The sequence below is a fragment of the Mixophyes fleayi genome, chromosome 5 (genome assembly GCF_038048845.1).
Source record: "Mixophyes fleayi isolate aMixFle1 chromosome 5, aMixFle1.hap1, whole genome shotgun sequence".
Classification (NCBI taxonomy): Eukaryota; Metazoa; Chordata; class Amphibia; order Anura; family Limnodynastidae; genus Mixophyes; species Mixophyes fleayi.
In genome coordinates, this window is record NC_134406.1 from 137,673,740 (window position 1) to 137,686,541 (window position 12,802).

Genomic DNA, 12,802 nt, shown 5'->3' on the forward strand with positions numbered 1-12,802 from the left:
TGTCCGAAATGCAATTCGATCAATGCTAACTTTTGGCACCTTCTATGGGAGTGTTCATGTACACAAATCTTCTGGCGAAGGATCAGGAGATGTATTCAGGTTACTGGAATTGAAGTGTCTCTTCGTTCACCGGCCACTTGTCTCTTTGGGCTCCGTTTGAAGGGGAAAGTTAATAAACTGACAAAAATGTACATTTCACAGTTATTGATGTTGGCTAAGGTCTGTATAGCGAGGCTGTGGTTGGCCCCGACGAGTCCCACGATTAAAAATTGGAAGGCACTGGTCAATACCACCATAAGGCACGAGAGATTTGTTTATACTAGCAGACAGGCTCTGAAGGAATTTGAGAATATATGGTACAGATGGTTAGAGTCTCCATTCTATCCTATGTCATCTAGTACAGATGCTCTATCTACTTAAATGTATGGCTACCGCAGTTCTTATAATAAGTATCTGAGTCCATGTGATAAACCCTGCATGTGTAACATACTTATGTATAAGCATTTACGATGTATGATCCTGAATGAATATAGCACATTTATTATTATTATGCTTTAATGTAATCCTGTAAATTCCGTCATTTAATTCCGATATGTATGCGATTGTTTTTCTTTTCTTTTTGTTGTTTAGTATGTTTATATCTTAAAAAATTTCAATAAAAATACTGGATTTAAAAAAAAAAAATTACTGATATGGCTAATCAACATGTTCATATATGGTGCTATGCCCATGTCTTGAATTTGGTGATAACTGTAACAGCAAAATGTTGCTTGCCTGCAGTTTCTTTATTAAAGTTGCTCCAGAACTTAGCAACTTTTGTGAAAACATCGTACAAGAGAATAGCTGTATGGATAGAAGTTGTTGGAAAACATCCAGGAAAAGAAAAAATTCAACGATTAAAGTTAATTGGTGAGACAAGATAGTCAGGAAAATCCAATGCAGCAACAACTATATTTGGACATTCATCATCATCATCAACTATTTATATAGCGCCACTAATTCCGCAGCGCTGTACAGAGAACTAACTCACATCAGTCCCTGCCCCATTGGAGCGTACAGTCTAAATTCCCTAACACACACACACACACACACAGAGTGAGAGACTAGGGTCAAATTGATAACAGCCAATTAACCTACCAGTATGTTTTTGGAGTGTGTGAGGAAACAGGAGCACTGGAGGAAACCCACGCAAACACGGGGAGAACATACAAACTCCACACAGATAAGGCCATGTTCGGGAATTGAACTCATGACCCCAGCGCTCTGAGGCAGAACCACTTAGCCATCGTGCTTGCCTATACACTTTGATGATGCCGCTGTCAGTACTTTTGTAAATCTACTGACATATCAATGATACAAGATTCAGAAAAGTTTTGATGCAAAAACAAAACAAGAAGCAAATGTTTTACTTCAAAGTCTTCTAAAGATTGAAACAATATTGACAGCATTTAGTTACTTGTATATATTTGAAACTACAGCCTCGTTATCAAGTTATTTACAGACAAGTGGTGCAAATATGTTTACTGCATGGAGTTTAGTAGATTCAGCTACAATAAAGTTGAAGGAACAGATAAAAACATTTTATAATGCTCACAGCAAGGCATTGGAATTTGTAAATAAATGTAATAACAAGATTTCACAGTTGAACATAGACGAAAATCAAACATTGGAAATTGACTCTTTGGAAACAACATTGCCAGTTAAGAGACAGCGGAAGAAAAGAATGACAGATGAGCTTATAGATGATGAAGGAAATTCCTCAGATTCTCTAGCTGATTTTGGAGTAAATGTGTTTAGCCTAATAATGGAAAACATTGTCTAGTCACTAGATTCGCACTTTGTACAACGCAAAAAGTTGTATAAAGATTTATCCTGCTTGGACCCAGCAAAGTTTAAAACTATTGCAGGGAAGGGCCTTGAAGATGAAGCATTGGAGGGTATTATTAAGATGTCTCCTCAATTCAGCAAAGATCAAGTAATATTGGAATTGTTTTCTTTTGCTTCGAACTTTGATGTATTAAACCCATTGCTTAATGATGGTGAGAATATGGATTCCAGTTGCAACAAGTATAAAATTTGTAGCACTTGCACATCGTGTTTACTGAAAAATTCTGGCACCCAACAGCCTTCATGACAAGGCATATGATAACCTTTCTATGAGAGGACATTTTCAAAGCTAAAGATCATAAAGACAAGGCTCAGAAATTCACTGTCTGAGGAGAACTTGGAATCATACATGTTGCTATCCATTGAAAAGGAATTGTTAGATGAGTTGTATGCACAAGCAATTATTGACACATTCGCACAATCATCTAGTGATAGTAAACAATCACTTTTAATATAGTAGACTGCATGAGATATGCTTTCGAACTACCTGTTAATGTGTAAAATGTTCAGTACAAGAAAACTATTTAAAAATATCCACCATCTATTTAACTTTTTTTTTTTAAATAATTCAATTATAACACTCTGTATTTACATTTAGTATCTACTGTATACTGCCAGTTATATGTACAATATATGTCAACTGTAATTGCTAAAATATATACATTTATTCCGCAAACATTTTAATTGTACCTTTTTACCACTTATGTACTTTTTGAAAATTTTATTTATTTCTTATAAAAATTAAATGATATTAAATTGTGGGTGGGCCCCTTTTGTCTCATGGCAACCAATATTTTTAGACCCAGACTGTTTCCACTATACTTTCCAACTTTCCCACAATGTCCGGGAAAGTCTCATGATCTTACCAATTGTGGTCCAGAACTGAAGTGGGTGGCAGATTTGCTCAATCAGAGGACCAGGCAGTTAAACATTTTGGAAAATGTAAAGAGAGAGATATAGTGGGAGGGAAGAGACAGAGGAGAGGGGAATAATGAGGAGTAGAAGTAGTGAATCAGGGAAACAAGGGGAGAACTAAAAACAAGCAATAGGTGGCAAAGGAAAGTATAGAAGGCACAGGTGGAGACAGTCAGAAGTGGAGAACAGAAAGGAGAGAGATCAAGAGGGCTAAGGTTGAATCTGTAAAAAAGGACCAGAAGCATAAGAAAAGAAATTAAAGGAGTAATATATAAGGCAACATAGGGAGTAATGGTGAGGGTTGTAAAGAACAGCAGCACCTTTTCACTCCAAGGGTGTAGAAATGGAGTGGGTGGTTTTAACAGCAATCACTGTAATATGTGAGGAAAGGGGCAGCAACGGAGAGAAAGGAGGGTGGAGATTGTGGGGAAGACCAGTTCCATAGCGGCCAGAGTGCGCTGGGTTAAGTTTCTAGGTTACTCTTTTTATTTCGACAAGAAAGGAGGAGTGATCACAACTTTTAAGAATTATCTACAAGAGAAAACAGAAACTTACTAAAGAGAGATCTGGTCAGCCTAGGTTACCTGATTTTGAAAATGCTGAGGCTGTTCAAAAGTATTTCCTTGAAGAAATTCAGGTTCTAGCATAAGGAGTTGCTAACACAAGCTGAAAAATGTGTTGATCACTTAAAAAATACAATTGCTGTTTGCAAACAACCTCCAGCTGCTTCCAACAGAAGTTTTTCCGATGGTCTTGACTAAACTACCAACCATTATCCAGAGTACTGGAAGTTTTCACAGTTTGAATGAAGATGATGTGAAATAATATTGCACTACATCAGGCCTTGGAGCTTGTAGTTTCACAACACCTGGAGAGTCACAGGTTGGACAAGTCTGCACTACATGGTACTGCAGTACAATGCTTAGCAGGATTGAATACTGTAAACCTTATTACTGAATATGCCTGTCAGGCGCCATCTCCGCACTGACACTAGCTGCGCTTCCCCGACAGCCGCGTCCCGTTGCCTACCAACGGGGACACTTCCTTGTTTCTTTGCACGCTGTGCGTGCCCATGCCCTGCTGGCTCGCTGAGCATGCTCACCTGTCGGCGGTCAGTGTGTCAACGCTGAATCTCCTTCACCCAATCAGGGTGCACCTTACTGTTTACATAGCATCCTCTGGCACCATTGGGGTGCTAGAGTATTGGTTCACTCCCCACTCCAGCGTCTCCTGTTATTTCTTATCAAGTATTCTTCAGTTCTGACTTGACTTCCTCCCTACTATTCTCCTCTGTTACGATTTGGTACCTTGTTACTCAGCTGTTTTGATTATTTGGCTAGACCTGACTACTCTCTGGATCCTCCCTGTGTACCGCTCTGCTCATTTGGCAATTCCGTGACAGTATACTCTGGCAATAATAAGTGGACAGGATGAACTCTCAGCTCGAAACATTCTGCTTCATTTAGCGTAGAGGGTGGATCAGCATGACTCCAATCAGGCGCAGCTCTTACAATGCCTACAAGGGGTTGTATCCCACCTATACACCCTACAGGGGTCTCTTCCAGCAAGCCAAGCTGCCTGAGCAGTAACGGTATCTACTGCCACCACCATGTCTACTGATAGCACACCTAGTTCCAGAGGCCTACTGTGGCCGGGTCACCTGAGTGCCGGCTACCGCACTCATGCGGCAGCCATCTTGAAATGGACTCCACCGTCGGGAGGGGTTAAATCACCGGCGCTAGGCAAACAGTGAAAAGTTGTTAATAAAAATGTGCTAAAAATAAAAAATGTATTTTAAATGTCGGCTGCAGCACTGGGTGGGTAGCACGCTAGGCGCCGAGTAGTGTAAATGTAAATTTAAATGTAAATTTAAATGTAAAAGTGCATGTGTCGGTAAGGAACCTGCGTTCAGCGCTGAATGGGTTAATTCCCGGCATAACTATATGTATTAAATGTAAAAATGTGGGTTATAAGTGTAGGAAATGTAAAATATATATATGCATATAATAAAGAAAATACTTGACCCTGGTGGTCCAGAAGGGGCTGCCCCGGTATCTGGCTGCTCTCCCCTGGTACTATTTTCGGCCAGGAAGCAGAGCCAGACCCTGGTCCCCAGTCCCTGGAAGTCAGTTTGGGTGGGAGATTTAAAAGATAAATCTCCCACCCCAGACAGAGAGACACCAGGGGGAGAGAGTGGGCTGAGTTCCCTGGCAGCTCGTGGACAGGGGGGGAAGTATACTCACCCCTGCCACTAGCAGTAATGTCAAAGGTGGTAAACCTCTCTGGGTTGATTCACGTGCAGGCTTCATGAATCAACCCATATTGGTTAAAGGGACAGGAGGACGGATTAACTGCTGCTAAAACTAGTCTCCAAATGTGTATAAAAAAGGCTCTGTTTTGTATTAAAAGTTCTTCTGATTCCATCTCACCTGAGCACTGATACCTTCAATCAGTGTGACTACAAATAAACATCACTTGCTTCATAGACCTGCTTGAGAACACCGTCCATGCTAAAAATCCTCTGACCTGCAGATTAGACCCAAAATCTAATCCATTCCCGGCTGTTTCTGAGGTTTGGACCATGCATCAAGTACCACCGCTCTGCCGCTACCCAGCAGCTCTGGCCAGTGTGATAGGCCAGGGGAAATCCATCCACAGCAACCCTAATCCATAGGAAGATGTCAGGAGTTGCAGAGGACAGTTATACCAGTAACGGGGTTCACTCGCAGCATCAGTTACCCAGAAGAAACCCGTACTGGATGCCGGTAAGGAGTCCAGTGGTGGCAGCACTTGTAAGCCCCTCCTACTGCGGTAAAAGGGTGCGTTTCGGATAGCGAAAGGGAACGGTGGCAAAGTAAGCCCAGCCGGATCCCAGCAACAGCAGACAGGGTTGCATAGGCAGTCCATCCTACGTAGGTGGTGTCGCCGGAAAATTCCGATGGCGATTCCAACAGATGTCGTGGGTTCCTGAACCAGTGTGCTATTCAGTTTGAGCTTGCTCCGGAAAATTTTGCCTTCGAGAGCACCAAAGTGGCTTATATTATTTTCCTCCTCTCTTGTCAAGCGTTGGCCTGGGCATCTCCCCTCTGGGAATGGGATGATCCTACACTCCAGGATTCTTCCACATTCATTAAGAATTTTCATAAGGTCTTTGATGAGCTCGGACGTGTTTCCTTCGTCGGCCTATTGGCTCTACGTCAAGGTTCACTTTCTGCAGTTTCGAACTTTGCCCTCAGAACTTCACTGGAACAATGGGGCCCTGATAGCCACCTTTTGGATGGGTTTAAACGACCACATTAAGGACGACCTGCCTCCCTTGAGCTTCTCTCTAGCATTGAAGAATTAATCTTGCATTGTGTTAAGGTGGACATCCACCACAGGGAGCGTACTCAAGAACAAGAATGGACCAGGCGTTCCTTTTCTTGCCTGGCACCTCAGTTCCAGTCTCCAGCAATTCCTCCTGAGGTAACCATGCATATAGGCCGATCTCGTCTTTACCAGGAGGAGTGTGACAGACACATCAAGAACCACCTTTGCCTTTATTGTGGGGACTCTGGTAATCTTCTCTCCTAATGTTCCAAGAGGCCGGGAAGCGCCCCATCCTAGACGGTGTTAGAGGGGTTGTCCTAGGATCCAAGTCCATCACTCCCTACTCTTTGAGAGATTCTGAATTCCTTATGTCTATTACTCTCTTCTCTCCAGATGGCCCCCAGCAGTTGACAGCTTTCGTGGATTCTGGATTCACTGGGAACATTATTTCCGCTGAGTTGGCTTCCATGCTCTGTCTCTCCATCTTTCTATTGCCACATCCTCTGGCACTGACCGCGATAGATCGTAATCGTATCACCATCAGTTCCATCGACTGCATTACCAGTCCTTTATGGGTGTCTGCAGGAGCACTTCCCTCCGAGTGGATAAGTTTCCTAATTCTTCCTCAGTCCATCAATCCTGTTTTTTTGAACCTTCCCTGGTTTAAAGCTCACAATCCGCAGTTGGATTGGTCTCATGCCCAAGTCATATCTTGGGGATCCACCTGCAAACAACATTGTTTGAATGCTGTACACCCTCCCAGGACTTTGATCTGACTAGCCTCTACTCCACAGCCAGTTCTTACTGAGGCTTACGGAAAGTTTTTAGATGTGTTCAGCAAAGTTGCAGATGAGTCCCTGCCTCCACACCATCCCTGGGATTGCCCCATTGACCTCGTACCCAACAAGAGCATTCCTAGGGGCAGGGTTTTCCCCCTATCCCTTTCCGAGACTCAAGCCATGTCGGAATACGTCTCTGAAGATCATGAACATGTTTTTTCCGCAAGTCTTCCTCGCCAGAAGGACAGTACCCTTAGACCCTGCATTGACTACCGGAAACTGAATTCTATTACAGTGATAAAACGCTATCCGCTTCCCCTGATATCAGAACTTTTTGATCAGATCCGTGGAGCCCATATTTTCCACAAATTGGATCTTAGAGGGACCTATAACCTTATCCGCATTCGCCAGGGTGACGAGTGTAAAACCACCTTTAATACTAGAGACAGTCACAATGAGTACCTCGTGATGCCCTTTGTGCTTTGTAATGCCCCTGCGGTTTTTCAAGAATACATCAATGAAATCTTCAGAGATCTCTTGTATCAATCGGTAGTCATCTACCTTGATGATATTCTGGTCTTTTCCCGGAGCCTTACCTCTAATCGAGATCGTGTCAAAGAAGTTTTTTCTCATCTCCGTAAAATCACCTGTATTGCAAATTGGAAAAGTGCCTTTTTGAACAACAGCAGGTCCCCTTCCTCGGGTATACAATCTTCGGCATGGATCTACAAATGGATCCTAAAAAGGTGGAATCCATCCTTAATTGGCCTCAACCCTCTGGCCTAAAGGCTACTCAGCATTTTATTGGATTCTGCAAATATTACCGTCATTTCTTTAAAAACTTCTTTTCCTTGATTGCGCCCATCATGTCACTTACCTGTAAAGGAGAACTAGCCAAAAACTGGCCTCAGGAGGCAGTTATGGCCTTCAAAGTTCTTAAGGAAGCCTTTGCAACAGCTCCTGTCTTGAGACAACCTGACCGGCTCTAACTGTTTTTCCTAGAGGTAGATGCTCCCTCTGTGGGCATGGGAGCAGCTGTCACTCACAAGAATTCTGTTTGTACCTGTTTCCCATGTGGCTTTCTCTCTAGGAAATTTTTACCTGAATCTGCCCAGTGCCTTAACCCCCGACAGGCCAGCTGGTCATTTTTTTTTCTAGATTCCAGTTGATCCTGACTTATCATGGCGGTCTAAAAATTCCAGGGCTGATGCCCTGTCCAGGTCTTTTGATCCTTTGAATTCCTGCCATTGGGATGTCAAACCTGTCATCAGTCTACTGAAGATTCTGGCTTTGACTTAATCTTCAGTTAAGAAACCCCCTGTTGGACGCACTTTTGTGTATGGTCCTTAGACTCCTATACTGCTTATGCTACTCTGAGGACTCTAGATGAGCAGAGATATCATCAGGGCTTCTAGGTTCCGTTTCAGTCCTGCTCCAGATACACCCTAGGGACCAGAATCTGATTAAGAAATACAGATGACCGTGACATCAATTAACAATTGCAAAAAAGTAATTCTGCGTAACTGGACTGAATTATTAGAAATTATTTTCTTTGACAAACGAGCAGCATTTCCAGATATTGAAGAAGGGGTAGTTACAATTTATTACAAATGGGGACCCTATATAGAGTCGAGTTATAAACGGGATAGTATCCTTCAGGTATTTTAACCAACCACTTGCATTCTTTATAGACAATTAGATACACATATCTAAATTTTCAATTGTATTATTGATCTCTGCCTCATTTCCACATGTATGGACTTCCCACATGTATTTGTGACCAATTATGCATTTCTTGGTGGTTTCTGTTGCTTTTATTTAGTTAATGTATGTTATATGGTTCCCATGTACATATGGCATACCTTTTATGTCTCCTACTCCTCTCCACCGACACCCCACACCCACCCCCAGGCCACCGAAGGGAACTGATAAATGTTACCTATACCTGCACAGGTTATGTGTATGTTAGCCTTTCATATCTAATTGTATCTGGCCCAATTGCAGTGCTAGTTGATATATTGCAAAAAGATAAACTTACAGCACTAAAAATCCAAGTTAGAAAATCACAGGTAATGTAATAAAAAAATGTATCTAACCTACTACTCAGATCACTATTTCAAAAGTTAGTAATATTTATTATACAGCAAAACAATACATAGATTCATGCAAAGTGATACACATTCAATCAAAAATACATAATATTAAAAATACCTATAAGTGTTAAAAGTTATAACCCAAAAACATTGATGAATTTAACTTTGTATGTCGCCCTGATCAGCATGCACAATCCTTTATAATTGTTGATTGCTGTAGTGAGAAAATAGTTTGAATAAACGAACCCAGTGGTTGGTTTACTTATTTATATTATAGTTAATACAGATCACTAACAATACAGATGACTCAACAAGTTCATAGATTTCAATAAACTCTCACTTGGAAGTGATAATGCATTCTTTTTTTCTTTTTTAAGTTTTTATAATATTTATCTTTATTGAAGTTTTTAAGGCAGTTTCAACAGAGATTCACAGGAATAGATAAGTGGGTAACAAAACCACCTCATTAATACAAAATACCATATTAATACATTCAAATAAATGTTATAATAGAAGAAGAAGGAAAAGAGAAAAACGAAAAGGCAGAGACGGGGATAAAGGAAGGGTAGATAAGGGGGAGGGGGGGCAATATTTCCTAGTACAGATTGTGTAAATAAACAATTCAAGTCCTAGCAAGGAGAGTAGGTGAGAGAATTGGTTTGTTTGATAATGCATTCTAATTAACATTTCAGCCACATAAATAATCCAGAGTTAGATAAAAAATGTACAAGATATAATATGATAATTCATACAGATTAATCAAGCACTCAAAAATATTTTGCAGTCAATTGAGAAATCCAGACAATGTTCTCTGATATGAGTTCCTTGGACAAATGATAATGGAGACACAATGAATGTCAACATATATAGCTATTCCGCTAAACAGATGGAAACCCTAGGATGGGCCTGCCTGTGGCTCTCACCTGAGAGACTAAAGTTAAAAAAACTATTGAAGAAATTGAGAATATAAGAAGCAATTTAATGCAATTTAAGGATAATCCAGATTTTTCCATAAGGGACAGTAGGATAAACAAACGTGTGGAGCAGTATGAGAAAGATATTGTGAGTAGAAACAGAAATTATCGAGAGATTTAGGGGACTACCAATATGAGAGAGTTGGTAGGTTACGTTCTGATTAAGATTCTGATAAGCCTGTTATTAGTGCTGACCTTTACCCTGATCTGCCTTGAAAAAGCTTAATGTAGTGAAACGCGCGTCGGCGTTACACGCTCTGTTCCATTTCTCTTATTACTATGTGATTTATAATTCAAATAGGGTATACAGATTATTAGAGAGCAGGGCACTATAGAAGAGGTGATATCAATGCTATACACTTACATATAAGGTCGGAACTAATAACAGGCTTATCAGAATCTTAATCAGAACGTAACCTACCAGGCTGTTAAGCTAGCAAAGATAGAACTCTGCTAGCAGCAGGACCGCTGATTAGATTCACTTAGCGGTAACGAGAAATATACTAATATTCGATACCACACAAGGTCTCACAACAATAGTTTGGGAACCCACAGCTATTCAGAATTTCATTCATAAGTGGTACTAATGCAAAGAATCTTTAGTGTATAGATATTACCAACTAACTGACAGGAGAAACATAATTATTGAATAAACACTGTCAGATGAGAGACAGTTCGATGATTTATAGCAGATTAGCCTGCTGGTCTAGCCTGGCATATTTGAAATAACAGTCTGAGCCGACACTGTTAGCGATATAAGATTGAGGTTTTTCTTTACACTGTTTGAACTCCCGCAATATAAGAAGGGAGAGCATTATAATTGATCATAGTATCACCTAGATATATAACCTTAGCATATGATTAACCTCTGACATGCTCCGAGATATAAAAAATATTTAGTTATACCCCTATCTATATATTTAGAGAGTGGACGGCGCGCACTAGCAAGCATTGCTAGTCTTAACAGTTATAATTACCTTTTGTTTGGTTCATATTTCTATTTGCAACTTTTAATATTTCACTGCTTAAATGTGTTATGATGATTAAAAATTTTAATGTATACTAATAAACTTTAATAATATTTTATATTTACCACATCCTTTGAGTGTCCCAATCAAGACACATTGGCTCTCTGTTAAATGGAATTCCAAACATCAGAGTGTCAATCCACAAAACGATTTTTTAGAGAGGGAAGATGTTTGGGGACGACATTTACATCAGAACCGTTATGAGACTTTAACAATCAGGACCCCGAAAAGATTAAGAGACGAAGAGGTAAGAGAGGGGGAAAAAGAACTCAAAAGACACCAACAGGCAGCAATTATATAAAAGTAATTTTTAATCTCTCTAGTAAACCTCTCGATGTAAGTCAACATAAACTTTTATCTAAAGGACTTAAATTTGCCCCAAGAATACAACCAAATTTGTTTGATCTCTTCACGGAGTTGAATAGGTGTACGAGAGCCCTTTGTAGGCAACAATATTTTGCATCTAAAAAACTACATAAAGGTCTAAAAGAGGGAAATTTAATTGTATTTGATTCTGGGGATTCTGAAGGTCTGATTTTATTAGAAAACTTATGGTAAGAAAATAATTTGGAAAATGTCAGTATGCATTAAAGCCCTATATTAAATATTTTGAGTTAGGTTACATGCACAGAGGAGCCAAGATTTAAAAAGAAATCAGAATTGTATCCGGTCACACAAAAAAGTTTACACAATGATTTACTTCTTATGGCAATGCAATTCATTTTGACTCATAATTATTTTCTTTTTGACTCAACGGTATATATCTAGGTGATGGGTACGGCCATGGGCACCAGGTTTGCCCCGAGTTATATCAACCTCTACATGGAGAAACAACTTTGACACAATGTAATAAAAATAAATTCAACACTTGTCTGTGTAATAGTGCATTTTAGTACCTGACCAGCTTGCCGTTGCTCTAGGCAAACTCTCACACCTGGTGCTCTATGGCCGTTGATGATCTATTTATTATATGGGAAGGTGGTTATGAATTGGCACTACAGTTTGTTGCGTTTTTGAATTCCAATCATTATAATTTGAAATTTCTTCATCAATATGGCTCAACTGAGATAAATTTTCTAGATGTGACATTTTCAGTTCAAGATGACCAAATTATATCCACCAATTGTCAATAATTGGTGGATTAAAATGTATATCTTCATTATAAAATTGGTCATTATCAACCCTGGTTAGATAATATCCTTAAGGGAGAGATGAACAGAATACAGGGAAACTGCAAAACTCGTGGAAATTAAAGTTCATTTTTATGAACATCATCTTTTCCATATTTTGAGGAAGTAGTCTCCTACGCAGATGGCTGAGAAGGTTCCCGGCTGTGCTGAAAACTCTTTCTGAGTACACACTGAAGGGTGGGCAGCTTAGGCAGTGCAAAGGGAGTTGGTACATGGGTCTCCACATTCCCTTTCTTTCCTCCCAGTATGTAAAGGGACTGTCTGATGTGTCTATGTCTATGCTGTCGTGAAAATAATCCACCATCCTTTGGATGCTGATAGTAGGATCAGGTAGAGTTTTGGCAGAGGTGTCATGTTTTTTGGTCAATTCTTTTAGACCAGACCAGATGTCAAAATTTGGTGCTGAGTGTTATGCACGTTTTGTCGCTATCCAATAACGATTGTCGAATCTCAATTTGTGTTTCCAACGCACAAATATTTATTATCCAAAAGTAGCAGAATAATTCAAGCGAAATAAAATAAGTACAGCCGTTACTTATCGCAGGCGCTCTGGATCCAGTGAACAGTCATTCAGGTCTGAAGTTTGTGGTCAAAGTAGACTGCTCACTAGATGAAGAGCTCCTGCTT

At 40.1% G+C, this 12,802-nt stretch overlaps 1 pseudogene; it reads left to right on the forward strand.

Moving 5' to 3' along the window:
- The first annotated feature begins 1,723 nt into the window (after positions 1-1,723).
- On the forward strand, positions 1,724-3,627 carry LOC142159479 (mitochondrial import receptor subunit TOM20 homolog; annotated as a pseudogene).
- The last annotated feature ends 9,175 nt before the right edge of the window (positions 3,628-12,802 follow it).